The following is a 19,457-nucleotide window of genomic DNA, read 5'->3' on the forward strand; positions in this document are numbered from 1 at the left end:
TACCTTATGGTATTAAAGTGAAGTTCCGATTGTTGTCCTCACCATTCTTTCATTAGTGTTTAAAAATTACAATATAACTAATTATTGTGTAATACAATGTTAAAACCATGTATTAGAAACATTACGTTTTACTACAGCCTTTGCTGTTGAGACTATTTTAGCAGGGAGTCATCTTGAGACAAAGGTCTCTTTTACAGATGAGCTCTAATAACAAAAACATACACATTAAACACAATATGAAAAGCAAAGCAGAGATTAAAAAAAAAACGTCAAAGAAAAACAAAGACCGGGTATGGTAACTAAGTTATTAATGAATGACGTTAGGTAAAGTTTTGTACGAGAACTCAAAGAACCTACTTTCAAATACAGAATGCATTGATGTGTACTGAACCTGTCGGCCGTAATAAAGTCCAGTGCGTTTAGATAAAATGCATAATTTTGTAAATGCATCAAACACTTGTGTGGCTTTCATGTACAAGCTTCAAATAAACAACCTGTCAATCATTCTTTATTTAACTAGGCAAGTCGGTTAAGAACAAATTCTTATTTAAAATGACGGCCTAGGAGCAGTGGGTTAACTGTCTTGTTCAGGGGCAGAACGACATATTTACCTTGTCAGTTCGGGGATTGGGCTAGCAACCTTTTGGTTACTGGCCCAATGCGCTAACCACTAGGCTACCTGAGAGGTTGGTTTAATTATTTACTGTACTGTCTACTTAATTATTTTGACCCTACATTCATGTGAAGTAATCGGACTTGGTTTAGTCAATTAGAATCCTGGTTAAGTTTTTGGGCCAATTACGTCAACTCTGGGTTTGCTGTTGCAAGGAACTTTTTGGGGCTCTGGGACTCCTGCCTCTGCTCAAGCTGTGAGGAGAAGATTACACTATTGTTGTTGAGCTTAAACTTTTACATCGAGAGATTTCGAATCGCATTTAGCAGAAAGACTGTTTCTTAGTCTTAGATTTTTTATTTCCTTATATTGTGATTGATTGTGTGACTGATAATTTAGATTTACTAGTATCCAAGTCAAATTGTATTCAGTGTGTGGTTGTATTTTCCTTGAGTCACTTTTGAATTGCATGGGAGAACTTTCTGGAAACAGTAATCTATGATTTAAATATATATTAGTAATATACCAAGTCTCTAATTTTTTTTCCCCTAACGAGCACATTTTGTTAATTTACTGAGATTATTCCCATGCTGATTCATCCGAGCCTGTGGTGAGAGGGTTACACTTCCATGATCAAGAAGTCAAAAACTGAGAGCTACAGTACAATCTGTAAAAGGAGATATTTGATCTCTGTCCCCATCTTTAGCTCCATGTAGGCTCACCAGCTTTACTGCAGTCCACATTGAAGATGTTTCTCCTTCCCATACAGGCTTCACTCAGGCCTGGCCCGCTACTGACAACCTTATAGGCATCAGTCTGGAAGGAGGACCAGAGAGGACGCAAATCAGCCATTGATTACCCTTCCTCATCAGATGACCTGTGATGGGTGATAAAATGTTACGATATGATCCGTATGTCGTTTGTGCGCCTAATTTCCCCCTCTAAATGAGATATGGAAAGACACATGAGACAGTAAATCTCCATAAAATAATAGTACTGATTGATACCTTTGGTTTGTCCCGACCCTGATGCATCATCTCCAGCAGAGCCATACACTGGCACCAGGTAAGGACTGTCCTGAATGTGCTCGTCATTGAATTTGACTGACACTTCATAGTCCCATAGCACACAATTGGCCCGGCGTCATTAGGGTTTGGCCGGGGTAGGCCGTCATTATAAATAAGAAATTGTTCTTAACCAACTTGCCTACTTAAATGCCTAGTTAAATGAAAAAAGTCACCAAGAGGAAAAGCATAATTTTTGGTGAATCTCTGTTTTACATTGAATGTGTCAGGGGACAATGTGGAGGTGAGGCCTGTGTTTCTATACCTGGTTCCTGAGCAATGTAGGAGATCCCACAGGAGCCATCTTCCCTGTCCTCAAAGGTGAGCTCTGCCTGACCTGGGCCCTCCATTGTTACCGGCACCTGCCTCTCAAGCCCAGATACTGAAATCAGCTGCACAGAAAAAAAGATAGATAAAACACATGTGCAAGGCACACACACAAACTAGAACATCTGCACTCCATACAGTACCATAGAACCACATGCATTTATGTGTACTTTAACCTCTTGGGTAGGGGGCAGTATTTTGAATTTTGGATGAATGAGGTGCCCAATGTAAACTGCCTGTTACTCAGGTCCAGAAGCTAGGATATGCATATGCATGGTAGTATTGGATAGAAAGCACTCTAAAGTTTCCAAACTGTTAAAATAATGACTGTGTGTATAACAGAACTGATATGGCAGGCGAAAACCTGAGGAAAATCCATCCAGGAAGTGGGATATTTTTGATGTGGGTACTTTTCAATTGAATGCCTATACAGTATGTAATAGGATAGGACCCAGATTGCAGTTCCTATGGCTTCCACTAGATGTCAGTCTTTACTGTTTCAGGCTTGTTTTCTGAAAAATAAGGAAGAATGAGACCATTCTTTCACTTTCAGTGGTCTATAGAAAGAAGCAGAGCTGGTTTGCACGGGTGACCGATTGCGCACCCTTCATTATTTTTCCTTTCTATTGAAAACGCTATTGTCCGGTTTAAATTTGATAGATTATTTAGACAATAGACAACCTGAGGAATAATTATAAACATCGATTGACATGTTTCGACAAACTTCACCGGTACTATTAGGATGTATTCGTCTGCATGTCATGACTGCCTTTGAGCCAGTGGATTACTGAACAAAACGCGCCAACCAAACTGAGTTTTTGGGACATAAAGAGGGACTTTATTGAACAAAATAAACATTTATTGTGTAGCTGGGACTCTTGTGACTGCAACCATATGAAGATCAAAGGTAAGTGATTAATTTTAAAATCGCTATTTCTGACTTTTGTAATTCCTTTACTTGGTTGTAAAATGTTTGTATACTTTTGTAAGCGGGGCGCTGTCCTCAGATAATCGCATGGTATGCTTTCGCCGTAAAGCCTTTTTGAAATCTGACACAGTGGCTGGATTAACAAGAAGTTCATCTTTAAGCTGATGTATAACACTTGTATTTTTATGAATGTTTAATTTGACTATTTCTGTATTTTGAGTTTGGCGCTCTGCAATTTCATCAGATGTTAGCCAGGTGGGACGCTAGCGTCCATAAGAAGATAAGTAACTTATCTAGGGATACAGCTGGAACGCTTGCTTGAGCACTCTGAAGTCCCAGTCTCCAAGCCTGCACCTTCTTTGGTCCTCCCTCCCATAGTAGACCCACAGTGTACTGGCAAGGACTGCCAGGGATCTGCTGGCTTTTGTACCTCACACTAAGTGCATGGACACCCGTCTCACTGGGCATGGAGCTCAGAGTAGATGTCATCTTCTGTTGTTGTGATGTCTGCTTCTTCTATGGCCCCAGAGGGACTGGACACATGGGCAGAAATGTGTTGGGCATCCAGGCCTGTAAAATGGCAGACAGAGCTCACTCAGGTTGACTCCGTGACGTCATTAAAAAAAGATTAGGTCAGAAGGCTCCTCCTCTACCTGCTATGTTGAGGTTAATCCCATACACATTGCTGACACTGGCGATAGTTGCAGATCCCTGGAAGTGGGTTATGCTTTCTCTGACATAGCCACTCTGTCACCTCTGCCACACACCAGCCTAAGATCACCCTACGCCAAGCGTCGGCTGGAGTGGTGTAAAACTCTCCGCCATTGGACTCCGGAACACTGTTTTTCATGGTTCGAGGTCCATACAGAAATGGTTTGTTGAGATCGGTGGGGAAGAATATGACTGGCCTGCACAGAGCCCTGACCTCAACCCCATCAAACACCTTTGGGAAGAATTGGAGCCAGGCCTAATCATCCAACGTCAGTGCCCGGCCTCACTAATGCTCGTGGCTGAATGGAAGTCCCCGTAGCAATGTTCCTACATCTCGTGGAAAGCCTTCCCAGAAGAGTGGAGGCTGTTATTGCAGCAAAGGGGGGGACCAACTCCATATTAATGCCCATGATTTTTGAATGAGATGGTTGATGAGCAGGTGTCCACATACTTTTGGTCATGTAGTGTACATTACATACAGTTTGAATACAAACACAGCTTCTCTTTTCAAACTAATCTATTTACTAACATTTGTTCACAGAAATAGTGTAGCTACCTGGCACATGTTCCTCCGTGAATTTGTCTGAGAGGGTGTAGGCCCCAGGCTCCGTGGGGCAGAAGGAGACGACACAGAACCCATCCTCCGTCTGGACCTACACAGTACTGGGACCCTCGATGGCCAGAGTCAGTCTCCCATAGGCTGATAAATTGTTCAGCCACAAAGTCTTAGTCGAATTTCTGAAAATATTCACATGGTGATATGTTTTTGTTTCAGGGGGAGATTTGTGACTCACCTGCATCTTGTGTATCCACAACAAAGTCTGACATTTCAAAAGTGCGCTCCCCGTCACGAGCCCTGGTCTAAAGAACTTGACCCATCTGGGGTCTGCAATCTCTAACTGGGTAATGGTGAGAGGGATGGGACTGCTGGCCAAATGCTGTCCATCTTTCACGTCGACCAGATGCTCTTCCACCTCTTTCGGGATGAAGGATGTACCTGCACAGCAGAAGAGTGAGACTGTTCTTTAAAACAAGGGATTTTGTACATTCATCCCACAGAAATAATTTCCCCAAATCAAATCCAACTTTATTTGTCCCACATTGCGAATACAACAGGTGTAGACCTTAGTGTGAAATGCTTACTTACAAGCCCTTACACAACGCAATTCAAGAAAGAGTAAAAAAAAATATATTTCCCAAATATGCTAAAGTAAAAATTTTTAAAAAGTAACAATAGCTGTTGGGGGGGGGGTCTCGGATGGTTTAGGGGCAGCTCTTGGGGAACTGTGGTGGGGGTGGGGATCTTGGAGGGCTGACAGTTGGGCACCTGGGCCGGTGGATTGCTGGTTCAGGTCCCCGTTTTTTGACCTTGTGGGAGATCTGTTGACCCTGGTTGCTTCTGTGTCGCTATGGATGGGAGTCTGTTAGACGACTAATGGGATGTGTTTGTTGAGCAGCTTCACTGCAAGTATAATTTTATGTTTTAAACATTCAATAAATAACAACGAGGCTATATACAGGGGGTACCGAGTCAATGTGCGGGGGTACAGGTTAGTCGAGGTAATTTCTATATGTAGGTAAGGGTAAAGTGACAATGTAAGTAGTCCGGGTGGCCATTTGATTAATTAATTGTTCAGCAGTCTTATGCCTTGGGGGTAGAAGCTGTTAACCTTTTGGTCCTAGACTTAGCTCCCGGTACCACTTGCCCTGTGGTAGCAGAGAGAACAGTCTATGACTTGGGTGACTGACAATTTTTGGACTTTCCTCTGACACCGCCTAGTATATAGGTCCTGGATGGCAGGGACCTTGGCCCCAGTGATGTACTGGGCTGTACCCACTACCCTTTGTAGCGCCTTACGGTCAGATGCCAAGCAGTTGCCATACCATGCGGTGATGCAACTGGTCAGGATGCTCTCAATGGTGCAGCTGTAGAACTTTGAGAATCTGGGGACCCATGCCAAATATTTTCAGGCACCTGAGGGGGGAAAAAAGTTGTCATGCCCTCTTCACAACTGTCTTGGTGTGTTTGGACCATGATAGTTCGATGGTGATGTGGACATCAAGGAACTTGAAATTCTCGACCCGCTCCACTGCAGCCCCGTCAATGGGGGCCTGTTTCGGCCTGCCTTCTCCTGTAGTCCACGAGGCTTTGGTCCTCACTCTTAGCCCCCAGTGCCCTCAACTCCTGAACCCTGACCTGTGTGTCTGTCAGGCTGCCTCCTCAGCAGGCAGGACACATCCAGGCCTGATGGAAACACGATGCTGGCTGTGAGCAGGCAGATATCCTCTTCTGTGATGTCCAGGCTGAAGTCAGTCGCTGTGCCCAACATCACCCTGCGGGACCTCCGGGGATCAACACTGTCACCAGCCTCTGCACAGGAATATGTGAGACAGGTGAGAATGCAAAAGGTGAAGTGGTGAAGAAGTACTTACATTCTCTTAATCTTAATTTCACTTTTAGTTCAACCCTTCCTACCCTGTAGACCTACCAACCACGTACTGTAGATACTCCTGCTGATGTCGTACTAGGATTCTGTAGTCACCAGAAACCATTGGCAGGTAGGTGACCGTACATGTACCGTCTCTGTTGTTCGTGAGGTGAATCTCTGCTTTAAAACGGACCCTCGAGGGAAAAGTCCAGTTCATCTGGTGATTAAAGAACATGTATAGTATCTGCCTTCCAGTATGATTCAGAAACCTTTGGTGTGGTATTAGTTTCATTGTGTGTTTTGTCTTTTAAGTTCAAAAGTAAGTATTTCTCATTTGCTAATGGTGGGACTCGTAGTGTGTTGAGTCTTTGTTAAAGATGGTAAAGGCTGCGATCTTGTTTGCCATGCCATAGACTAGGCCTGCCCCATGTGCCACAGTGTCAGAGTTACTGGCATTGTTCAAGTAGAACTGGAGTGGGCTCTAAAATGCAGATTTGGGTAATCAGACATTGGATAGCTTATTGTTTGCCTTTCTATTATATGTAAGGAATGGGTTTAATAAACCTGACATTCTTACCAGGGAGAGCTGTGCCATGAACCTTGATGTGCATTTGGAGGACTTCTTCTGTGATCATATATCAGTATGACCATTCCATCTCAGTTATCAGTTATATCAGCCAGGGCCCTAAAACCAGATGACATACGTACTTCACCTAAGAAATCATTTGAGAGCAATTGTGAATACATCTAAAAGGTGTTATTTTCCACCAATCTCTGGTAAATCACTTCTAGGATACATGAAAAGTAAAAAAACGTCAATGCAGGGTTCCATGTCTCACCTTTGATTTCCCCCTCTGTCAAGCTGTATGCCAGAACAATGTTGATGGGTATCAGTCCAGTTTACACGGCTAAGGGCAATGTAAGAGCTGTGTGTCATCTGTAGAGAGAGGTGCTAAGATGGGCTACGACAACTTTTTAAATCAAGCTGTCTAGAAGGTGCAACAAAGGGCTAAAATGTTTATGAACAGCACTATATAAAAACTAGACAATTATAGAGTAATTTGGGAGCCCCACACCCATAGTGATCATATTTAATCATCAATTAAACAGACAGCTCCAAAAGTTGCATATATTCCTGCCGCTCTGAAAGGGAAGAATGTCCATACCAAAGGCTGGCCATCTCTGAGAGAAGCTTTTTGCTTCCATTTGGACTACTGCCCATCACATCCTGAGTCCAAGTCATTGTCTGTAGCCTGAGCTCATACACAGAACAGATCCAGCATGCAACAAAAAACATCACCTTAAAAAGACACACACAGGCTTGAGATTCACCTATTTTTATACATAATATACAGTGGCTTGTGAAAGTATTCACCCCCTTGGCATTTTCCCTATTTTGTTGCCTTACAACCTGGAATTAAAATAGATTTTTGGGGGGTTTGTATCATTTCATTTAAACATGCCTACCACTTTAAAGATGCAAAATATTATTTGTGAAACAAACAAGAAATAACACCAAAAAAAAAGAACTTGAGTGTGCATAACTATTCACCCCCCCAAAGGCAATACTTGTTTAGCCACCTTCTGCAGCAATTATAGCTGCAAGTCTCTTGGGGTATGTCTCTATAAGCTTGGCACATCTAGCCACTGGGATTGTTGCCCATTCCTCAAGGCAAAACTTGAGAGGACACGTAGATTAGTGGACACGTACATTAGTACACGCAAGAGGACACGTACATTTGTGTCTAGTTTGAGAAACTGACACCTCACAAGTCCTCAAGTGGCAGCTTCATTAAATAGTACCTGCAAAACACCAGGCTCAATGTCAACAGTGAAGAGGCGACTCCGGGATGCTGGCCTTCTAGACAGAGTTGCAGAGAAAAAGCCATCTGACTGGCCAATTAAAAAAAAAGATTAAGCTAGGCAAAAGAACAGACACTGGACAGAGGAAGTTGTGTTATGGACAGACAAATCTAAGTTTGAGGTGTTTGGATCACAAAAAATAACATTTGAGAGACACAGAAAAAAAATAAAAGATGCTGTCAAGCATGGTGGAGGCAATGTGATGTGGACTGGGGGTGCTTTGGTGGTGGTAAAGTAGGTTTGTACAGGGTAAAAGGGATCTTGGAGTAGGAAGACTATCACTCCATTTTGCCAAGCCATACCCTGTGGATGGCATTTAAATTGGAGCCAATTTCCTCCTACAACAGGACAATCACCCAAAGCATAGCTCCAAACTATGCAAGAACTATTTACGGAAGATGCAGTCAGCTGGTATTGTGTCTATAATGGAGTGGCCAGCACAGTCACCGGATCTCAACGCTGTTGAGCTGCTGTGGGAGCAGCTTGACCGTATGGTATGTAAGAAGCCAATCCAACTTGTGGGAGGTCCTTCAGGAATCATGGTGTGAAATCTTTTCAGATTATCTCAACAAATTGACAACTAGAATGCTAAAGGTCTGCAAGGTTGTAATTGCTGCAAATTGAGGATTCTTTGGCAAAAGCAAAGTTTGAAAGAGTGTACTTCAATTAAAAACATTTAACCTTCAACGTGACTATATTTCCTATTCATTTTGCAACTCATTTCATGCATGTTTTCATGGAAAAGACATTTTAGTCCCCCAACTTCTGAACAGTTGTGTGTGTGTGTGTGTGTGTGTGTATCTATATATATATTTTTTTTTACATTTTCAGAGCCATATCCCTATAATGTTCAGAGAAGATCTTGTGTCAAGTGTTATGGAAGTGTTGTGGTCGCAGGCTCACCTGGCACATCTAAAGCCTTTTATTTTGGGGCGTTGCTATAGGCCACCAAGTAGTAACAGTCAGTATTTAGATAATGTGCAAAATGCTTGTTCGTGTATGTGGTGTAAACAGAGAGGTCTACTTTCTTGGGGACCTTAATATTGACATTTGATGTTACCAATTTAAGTAATGTGGGCAAACCTAGACAGGAAATGCCAACAACGAATAGTGAGCCATCATATTCATGCATAAAACATTTAATGAAAGAAAAGAAATGTAAGTGTGGGAGAGTTGGAAAAATTGTTATGGAACAATGACAAACATGGCATTGACAACTTAGATGAAAAGCTACTGACAGTCCTCAAGCCTGAAGGGAAGCCAAAGTCATTCCGCTACCCAAGAATGTCAAAGCGGCCTTTACTGATATAACAGCCGACGTGTCAGCTCACTGCCAGCTCTTAGCAAACTGTAGGATAACATTGTGTTTGACAAAATACAATGCCATTTCTCTGTAAACAAATTAAACAGACTGAGCCTGCTTATAGAGAAGGGCACTCAACATGTACTGCACTGACACAAATGACTGATGACTGGTTGAAAGAAATTGATAAGTGTGCGGGAGCTGTACTGTTAGATTTCAGTGCAGCCTTTGATAATGACTACCTGATGAAAAAAACATGTTATGGCTTTTCAACCTCAGCTCTGAAACCATGATAGCTAATAGAATAGAGAGTTCTTTAATAGAAGCTTCCCTAATGTTAAATATGTAAAGTGTGGAGTACCTCAGGGCAGCTCTCTTGGCCCTCTACTCATTTCACCAATGACCTGCCATTGGCATTAAACAAAGCCTGTGTGTCCATGCATGCTGATGATTCAACCCTATGTGTCAGCAACCACAGCTAGTGAAAGCCTAAACAAAGAGTTGGTCTGTTTTGGAATGGGTGGCCAGTAATAAACTGTTCCTGAACATGTCTGAAACTAGGAGCATTCTATTTGGTACAAATCATACCTTAATTTCTAGACCTCAGCTGAATTTGGTAATGAATGGTATGGTTGTTGAGCAAGTTGAGGAGACTAAATTACTTGGTGTTACCTTAGATTATAAACTGTCATGGTCAAAAAAATATGAACTCAATGATTGTAAAGATAGGGCGAGGTCTGTCCGTGACGAAGAGATGCTTTGCTTTTTTGGGCCCCACTCTCCAAAAAGCAAGTTTTGCAGGCTCTAGTTTTAGCTTGATTATTGTCCAGTCATATGGTGAAATGCTGCAAAGGAGAAACAATTTAAGCTGCAGCACTGACACACTTACCCCAACAGACATGCCATCAGGGGTCTTTTCACACAGTCCCAAGTCCAGAACAAATTCTAGGAAAAACTTACAATATTATACAGAACCATGATTGCATAGAACTCCCAACTCATATAGTGCAAGTGAACAGGAAACCTGATTTCAAAAACCAAATAAGCAACACCTCGCCCCCATGTGATCTACTTTTTGTACATGCATGAGTAACTGATATATGCGCACACACCATATGTTTATGTTATTAAAATGTAAATAGTGAAGTCTTTGGTCTAATGTATTTTTTGTTATCTGTCGGATGACTGACCCCATTAAGACTAGCTGCCACCATTGGTGTCGGCTAATGGGAATCCTAATAAAATGGACAAATCAAAAATACTTAAAGGTGCAGAAATCAGCACCAGTTCCTCACCGCAACCTCAAAGGGACTGGTAAAGAGACTCCCCCTCCAAACCCAGCTGATATGATGTAGTTCCCTGGCTGAGTGGCAGATCTCAAAGGTCCCGTCCTCCTTCTCAATGATGTCTGCCTCCACCTCCTTCCCATCTGGAGTCTGCACCAAACATGAGACCTCCCCCATCCCGGCAGACTACATGTTCACCACAAAGCCAATCTCCTTACACGGTGCTGATGGAGCCTAATCGAGGACCTGGTCAATCATAAATCAATCACTTGAATTTGATCAACACAATATTCAACCTGTTAACAAGGTGAGGTGCAGAAGGCGGGGGGTAATTTAGCTCCAAATAATTCTAAAATACCCTGCTTTGAAATAATACATTGATTCTGAAAGATGAGCCAATACAGCACCAGCCATGTCTCTAAACTGTTATGATGCACTTGTCAGCATCCCCAGTTGCAATGGCTCAGACATGTTATGGTGAAGTCGGGATCTCACCACTATATTTAAATATTTGATGTTATTGTGTATTTACCTGCTTTGTCAGGGACATAGGACACCTGATGGGTGCCATCCTGGATATCATAGCAGCTTGCTTTTTTTTTTTTTTTTTTTTAGATGTCCTCTCTGGATCCTGATATTAGGATGAGACAGCAAATGTTAACACATGGAAAAATAGATAGAAGTGCTGACCAAGGTTGCATTGCAGCTACGCAGAACAGACGGAGCATGTCACGAACTGCAGTAGCCTCGAGAGACTACTAGGTATAGCTGTTATTCCTGTCTTTTCACTTACTGCTTTACCCACTTACTAACCTAACCAGTAAGTCAGAAGACAGGAACAGAAAACGCTAGCTGTCTTGAGAGACTACAGCCACAGATGTAGCTAGCTAGTTAGATGCTATTCACAGTAACTATGAATAAAGCGAAGTAGTCAGAACTCAAATCAAGTTGCAATATCGTCGGAGACGTCGATGAGTGGATCAACTGACCAATGCTAGCTAGTTCTACAACTACAAGGTAGCTAGCTCGAGCAGGCTTACCTCTATGGATGGTGGATTTCTGTGGACTAGGTCCAGGACAGAAGCAGAACAGCTTTTTTTGTTTGGAGACTGACTGGTCGTGAGTAGTATCAACGTTAATTTGCATAATATGAAATTAGCTTTCCCCTTCATGAATAATCTAGTTGGCATTTCACTACTAGGGAACTTGCACTTTTAGAGCAAGTTGCTTTCTTGCCGTTTGTCCAGCTGTATGATTGGCAGTAGATCTGGGCTGTAGGTGACCCACTGTAAACCATGCAGATTGAGCCAGTGTCATTTCAATTTATGGAATATAAATACTGTGTTGATGAGATTAATATAACTAGTTATAATAGCTAGCCATTTTTTGCTATGAAGACCCTTCTGAAAAAAAGAAATCTTAATTTCACATGTGAAGTGTTCCAAAAACACATGTTTTCATGTGATCTTATCTGAAGTTAATGTGATAACATGTAACAAGTAAAGCAACATGTGATAACATGAAACTAAACTTGAAAACTTTTGATGCTATGTAAAATGTGTTGGTGATAAAACCTTAGACTGTGGCCTCCACAAGGGGTTCAAGCTTATAATATGGCTCTTACGTAAAACATTTTATAACTCACAGTAATCTTCACTGATTAATGGCCTTCTCCTACATCAGTAGCATCTATGGTGATTTGTGAAGATAGGCTGGCAGGTAACCCAGATACCAGGCCCAGACCTCTGGCTCTCACGTTACTGGCATCATGAGAGCACAAGACAAGGAACTGAAACAGACTGGTCAAAAAGGCACACAAAAGTGCATTTACATTGAATCTAACTGTTCCATATCTTACCTGCAGAAATCATCTTCGTCACCATATTTGACAACCAGAGAGTGAGCATCCTTCATGGAAGGGAAGTAGGCCAGAGTAAGTTCTCTCTCCATAAGCTCCATGTTACCTGCATAGATACAATAAAGAAACACTTTATCTTATCAAAATAAAGTAAAAGACAAAATCCACCTGGCAGTCAAATAAAATATTAAAGTCAGATAGAAATTACATTTCTCGCTGGTATGTGTCATAACAGCAACATACTATGGGGCCTCTCCAGTCTTGCTACAATCAGTTGTAAAGATCTGGGAAGTTTGGGCGCAAGTTCCTGACTCCAAGACTGACCCCGAGACTATCAACTTGCTGGCAGCACTTGGAAGTGGGAAAGACTGAAATGCAGTAAAGAACATGTTAACACTCCCGAATGGTGCAGCGATCTAAGGCACTGCATCTCAATGCTTCACTACAGACCATGGTTCGATTCCAGGCTGTATCACAACCGGGAGTTTATTAGGGCGGCGCACAATTGGCCCAGCGTCGTAAAGGTTTGGCCGTCATTGTAAATAAGAATGTTCTTCAATGACTTTCCTAGTTAAATAAAATGATTATTTCTTTGATTTTTTTCCAAGTGCAAAATACCATTAATCTTTTATTTTTACAAGTCTTACCTGCAAAATACATCCTCATACTTGACAGCCAGAGTGAGAACCCTCCATGGAAGGGGAGTAGGCTACTGAGTATGTCCCATCCCCATTTTCTGAAGCTCACCTTTTGATTTAAAATAACCAGAGCATAATACTTCACCCATGTAAAATTCTTAAGCTTAATTGAAACCAACTCAAGAGATTACTGCAAAACACAGATACTCACCACTAGGTGTCATAACAATCAGACTCTGGGGGTCTCTCCAGTCAATTGTGAATATCTGGGGGAACATTGCACAAATTCCTGACTGCAAGCCTGGCCCACAAACTTTCAGCTTGCTACAGTCATTGGTTAGTAGAACTTGGAAGTTTTAGGGACTGCAATACAGTTAAATACAGAAAAATCTAGTTGAATTTATCACAAAATGACAATGTGACTAGTCTACATTAACAGCAACTAAAATATGAAATCCTATTGCCTCACCTATGAAACTCATCTGGCCACCAGAGAATCCATGGAAGGGGAGTAGCACACTAAGTATGTCCCATCCCCATTCTTTGTCACCTTTGCAAGCTCTATATTACCTTATTAGAAAGATAGTAAAGTAAATAGAAATAGCATCCAATGTCATTAACAGATCAATAAAATTACCAGATATGTAGTAGTGAATTTGATTTGCATAAAACCTCCAAATGCATACCACTAGGTGTCATGACAGCCACAGATTCTGGGGCCTCTCCAGTCAATGGTGAAGGTCTGAGGAATGTGGGCACAAATTCCTGACTCCAAGCCTGATCCAGACACATGCAACTTGTTGGCATCATTAGTAGGCACACAACACTTGGAACACAACTGGACTGCAACATAAGAAATGACAGAACTGAAATGCAATAATCATGCTTCACATACATACAAATCATGCTTCACATACAGATATAAGATCTTAAATTTGATCACCCTGTTGCAGCAAATGTCCTCTGTATTCAAGGTGTAAAGGGCTTCTAAAGTCTAAAGTCTTGACTTGCCCTAACAAAAAAAGCACCAACCCCTGTAAAAATGTCAGTTAATTATAATCCAGTTTCTGTTGCTGCAGGATTATTTTCTTGCTGTGGAAAATTGGTCAGATTAGGATCCTGCATCTGTACAGCATAACTATATTAAAAATGTACACACTAAACATTTCCCATCTGAACCCCCCCTGATATCTTACCTGGAGAATGCCTCTTCATTGGCATATTTGACCACCAGAGTGAGGACCCACCATAGAAAGGTAGTAGGCCACTGAGTATGTCCCATCACCATTGTCTGTCACCTCCAAAAATTCTACCTTACCTGGTTAATCAAGCAACAACCAAAATGTCTGTATATTTGAAATAGATGAGTGATTATAGAAAGATGAGTATAGTATCTTGATATAATTTGTCCCCACCACTTGGTGTCATAACAGCCACAGATGCTAGTACTTCTCCAGCCTTGCTACAGTTCATGGTGAAGGTCTGAGGAGTTTTGACACAAACTCCTGACTCCAAGCTTGACCCAGACACTATGACTTCACTGACATCAGAAGCATTCTTCACTGATACTTTGAAAGGGCTACCTGATTGATAGATGGAATCAACCAAATCTTTACGAGGAGCTTCATGTCACGTCTACTCCCACTCCTCCCCTCCGGGTTACTAACCATTGGTCCTGGCAACCATCATAAAGAACACCTGTCATCAATCCTTACACACACCTGCGCTTCATTATGAGACACACCTGGACTCCATTACCTCACTCATTACCTCCCCTTTATCAGGCACTTCCTTAGGTCCTTTCCCCAGCCAGTATTTTGTCTGTGTTTCATGTCAAGACGCTACTCCTATGGTGTATCATTCAATGTTCTTTGTTTTATTAAATTTACCACCTGCTTCTCAACTCCCAGTGTGTATGTTATGCTTGTCTAATGTTCCGAATAAATTTCATCCATTTTAGATTACTCAATACTAGTAGGGCTCATATATGAAGAGTTTAAATTAAGTTGAAATCTTATCTGATAAACAAATATGTGTCTCTTTACAGTTCTCACGTTAACAACAATGGTAACAGAAAGGGCATCAATGGCACACAAACCACTAACATATTCCCAGTCTGAAAACGCTTGCCTAGAATGTGTTCTCCTCCATAGGTGATGGTGAAGTCATACAGCCCCGGCACACTGGGGATGTACTCTATAACATAGCATCCATCTTGTTTCTCTGTGAAGGTGACCTGCACATCCGATGGGCCCTCCACAGTGATGGCCAAGCCACCTGCTCGAGCACCCCTGTGAATTCAATATAATTTGTCAGAAACCAACTTCAATGTACAATGACAAGAGATGTCCATAACATACTGATTGTGCAGATACCTTTGAAATGGCTATTCTATCAGTGGGAATCAATTGCTTTGTAATGAAGTGTTGGCCCTAACATAAGGCTGCCTCACCTGGTTGTGATGTTGAAACTGTTACTCTGACCTAGAAGTCCTATGCCATTTGCAAACAATCTGGCTGGGTCACATTCTCTGTCAAGGCCATTCAGACCTGCTGTCAAAATATATACCATTCAGACCATTCAACAAAGTACGTCACAGTAACAACATTACTGAAAATATTATAGTGACATAAAAAAAATAGAGAAACTTAAGACGTTTCCTATCCATTACGATGGCCTTAAGAACTATCCATTGCAATAAGCGTAGTCACCAGGCTTTATGACAAATCTACTATACCTTCCCTTTCAGCTCCAATCCCAGACACCTTCACTTGCCTCTTGTAAACAGCCGGATGCACAACAACCTCGGAGGCGAAATTGGCTACCACTTCCCCACCATACTTCAGCCGTAGCGTGTACACACCAGCGATGAGGAGCAGATATACCACCCTATAGGAACTCTTGTACAAGTTCCATCCTCGTTAACGGAACACTTTATTTTCGTCGGGCTGGGGCCGTCTACTGTCACCTTGAGCCGATGGCTGCCGGAGCTGTTTATGTCTATGGTGAACTCTGCTAGGGTTCCCACGAAACCACCCTTGACCTAAAAAAAGGATGAAAGCATCAAATGTTATCATAAAAGCTGTTAGTATATACTTTAAATGAAGAGTAATGCAATGTCTCTGGATGTAGTGGACATCATACATTGGAGGCATTAGCTGACCAGTCTGCCGGGCCGGTTACATGCAAATCAAACTTGTACAACAAATCAGTGCTGTCTGAAAATCCCTGGTCCGTCTCTCCTGCAGTAGGGCATGCAATACAATTAGTTTGAGAATGAAGATAGAGAGTTTATGTGTAAAAATCAGCTCACCAGGCTTCCCTGGCCCTTTAGCTGGAATGTTTGAGCTGTTTAATTATGGTTCTATTCTAACTCTGTCAGGGGTCACCTAAAATAGACAACAATTTCAGACAAAGATATATATATATATATATATATATATATATATAGTTGAATGGTTCATATTTTAATCATTCTATTTTTACTTACTTTGAAAGGACTGCCAGGGACACTGACCCCTCTTCCAAATCACACAGATAGCTTGTTTGGCCAGAGTGGTTGGAGTGTAGTAGCAAGTATAGAGGCTCCGCTCTTTACGAACCACCTCCACATTGACTGGGACTTCAACAATGGGTTAGAGGAATTATATACACATAGAATAAGTCCTACTTTAAGGCCATATACAACAGTAATAACTGTAGTGAATACTAATGTACATCATATCTAGCACAGTTCTTTATGGCAAAGAACTTTAGTAAAGTGGGACCGGAGTGCCAAGTCTAGGTCCAAGAGGCTTCTAAACAGCTTCTACCCCCAAGCCATAAGACTCCTGAACACCTAATCAAATGGCTACCCAGACTATTTGCAGAAGCGAATTCTGGAGAAGCGCAGAATGTTCCAAATACATGGACAAGCACAGAATGACCCAAATACATGGACAAGCGCAGAATGACCCAAATACATGGACAAGCGCAGAATGTTCCAAATGCTAAATAGAGCAGAACAAATGGACCCAGTAACTGCAGGGAGGCACTGGTCTTGTGTGGGTAGAATTTATTTTTATTCAGGCATTTGTGGGACATGAAAGGACTGTCCTCGATCTCATCTTCATCACAGGTCACATGCACAGCATATTGCCCCGGATTTGTCCATAGAACCTCAAAACACAAATCACCTTTGTGTAAAAACAAGGCTAGCCAGATTGCCTGTTATGAGCGCTGATTAACATAAGAGGGGTAGAGCAGTGACAAACCTGATTGGGGATTGAGGGGGGCTCCAGGTTTCAGTTGAGCTTTGGGGAACATGGAGAGGTAAGTCATGATGGACTGCTCATCCACACCAGGGTCGATGAACTCCTCTGGGGCAATGACCTGGATGCAAAAGAGAAACAATGGTTATGTAAATGTTTGTATGTCCTTTCCTGATGAATTATGCTAGCACCAATTATTCCCCAAAGTGGCCTCTTCAGGTCACATGCAAAGTGACATCGCCCCTACAAGCTAAAACAACGTGCATGATGTAAATCTGCTACATTTCATGTCTTCCTTTCACTATGAGCAAAGGACTCTACTTCCTGAAAGCTTTGTTTGTGTGGTGAATTCTGTAATGAGCGATGATGTCTAGGCCAAAAGATTACCCCCCAGAGGCTGTTCCGAGAAGTTAAAACCTAAAATGAAATCTGTACAAATTCCTAGAGTTACACCAATGTTTATCAATGTAATGGGAACCATATGGGATCTTGAGGGGTGCTGACCACTCATAACAAATCAGGGCACATACGTTTTGAAGTGTCAGCCCTGTTCCCCTGTGATTTAGTGGTTTATTCAGTGTAATATGTGGAAACGACAAGAGTGTTGATAGTCCAAGGACTCACCTGTGGCACTCCCATCCACTCGTCAGCCTGCTGCTTGGCCACTCTGGCATTGTCTACTTGCTGTACCTCGTCCCAGCTCTCCCAGTCTGGACACAGGCATGCAGGCAGGGAGAAAGACAGAGTATCAAAGATCAGCTTCTAGACTAAATAAGCTATAGGAAGTATGCCTTACCCAGTAACAACAAAGCTGGATGTTGTTTTCATAAATCCAGTTATAGTTCACCTGGGGCCAGTCCGTCCACCAGTGTCCCAAGAGCCATGCCATTCTGCCAGTCCTGGCTGAAGTTGGTGATAGGCAGTTCGGGCACCTTGTCCAGGATCCACCCAGCAGCCGTAGCTCAGTGGTCTGTTTCTTGGTCTTGTCCGTCATCTTCCAGTAAACGAGAAGAGATGGAGTAGTGTAGGATCCACACCAACCCCCAAATCAGCTTGATATTCCCATCCACGATGGCCTTACTGTCTGTTGAGGCAGCACCATATTATACCCACAAGAATGGATGGGAGAACCAGTGTTATCTAACACAAACAGTATCACACATCTCCCAGAGTAAATCAAACAGTCCTATAGTCTTCACTTTTATAATATAAAAAATTGTGGCAACATGTGCAATGACATGACTGTACACAGTAACTGTGAGGTACATTAAACAAAGACTGAACTGTATCATAGAAAACTGGCCAAATTGTATACAGTATAATTACAAGTAATGGTACCTAAAAATAAATATGGTATCTGAACAATGCAACCTCATGTAAAGTGTAACCAAAGAAGTGTGACTTTATCTTCTTCCTTATCTTGGCCTGGCTGCCAGACTGAAATTGATTCCTGAGTATTTAAACATGTAACTTACCTATGGACACCAGCTTGACATTCTCCTGTTCCAGAAACTTGAGCGCAACAGAGACATTATCTAGCCTCATCTGTCTGAATGTGGGCCTGGTGTTGTACTTCCTGAACATCTTATGGCTCAAGACCTCCAGTAGGGTGATGAGAGTCAGCCCGTCGTTTAGGTCAAACTGAAGGTCACCTATGAACCTGTTAACACATTTCAGGTGCTCGTTGCACCACCGTGTGATGGTGTTCTTCTGGATATTCTTCAATGGTGCATCATCTGCCAGGTTACACTCAGCGGCACACATACTGTGTTCAGCCAGAGAGACCTCGCTCTTGGTAAATGGCATACTGTAATATACTAACGTTGCTTGTTCCTTGTTGCTTTTTTCCCCTTCCTCTGTTGTTTAGAATCAGATCTGTCTGTCTCCCCAAAGTGCGGTGGAGCTTTTAAAGGAGGGCGAGGTGGGGAATATGACAAGCGATAACCTCACAGATTTTAGGAGTTTTTGCTGGAGGGGAGGGACAAAATATTCCCTCTCCATGTTATCTTAACACAAAACATTGTCCAAACTGTTAGCATAGAAAGTGCATCAGACACTAGATTTCATGACCTCACTAGGATGTGTATTGAGGGTTATTGGATGGAGGTCAGCAAGACTACCCCTCGGATGTAAAGCTTATCCCCATCTGGGGGCCCTATGTGTAACATCTGCTTCCAACTCACACCC

The 19,457-nt window shown here is 42.2% G+C and overlaps 2 long non-coding RNA genes and 1 pseudogene across 2 annotated transcripts; all 3 read right to left on the minus strand.

Annotated features, from left to right (window-relative positions):
* Positions 1-1,510: 1,510 nt before the first annotated feature.
* On the minus strand, positions 1,511-19,034 carry LOC115168903 (filamin-B-like; annotated as a pseudogene).
* On the minus strand, positions 12,175-13,261 carry LOC115168470 (uncharacterized). The gene is made up of 5 exons (XR_003870673.1): positions 13,232-13,261; positions 13,030-13,129; positions 12,591-12,750; positions 12,383-12,488; positions 12,175-12,284 (listed from the first exon to the last, which is right to left on the minus strand). It is a non-coding gene; the product is annotated as an uncharacterized LOC115168470 (long non-coding RNA).
* On the minus strand, positions 14,878-15,600 carry LOC115168471 (uncharacterized). The gene is made up of 2 exons (XR_003870674.1): positions 15,473-15,600; positions 14,878-15,311 (listed from the first exon to the last, which is right to left on the minus strand). It is a non-coding gene; the product is annotated as an uncharacterized LOC115168471 (long non-coding RNA).
* Positions 19,035-19,457: the final 423 nt, after the last annotated feature.

Source organism: Salmo trutta, chromosome 30 (genome assembly GCF_901001165.1).
Source record: "Salmo trutta chromosome 30, fSalTru1.1, whole genome shotgun sequence".
Lineage (NCBI taxonomy): Eukaryota > Metazoa > Chordata > Actinopteri > Salmoniformes > Salmonidae > Salmo > Salmo trutta.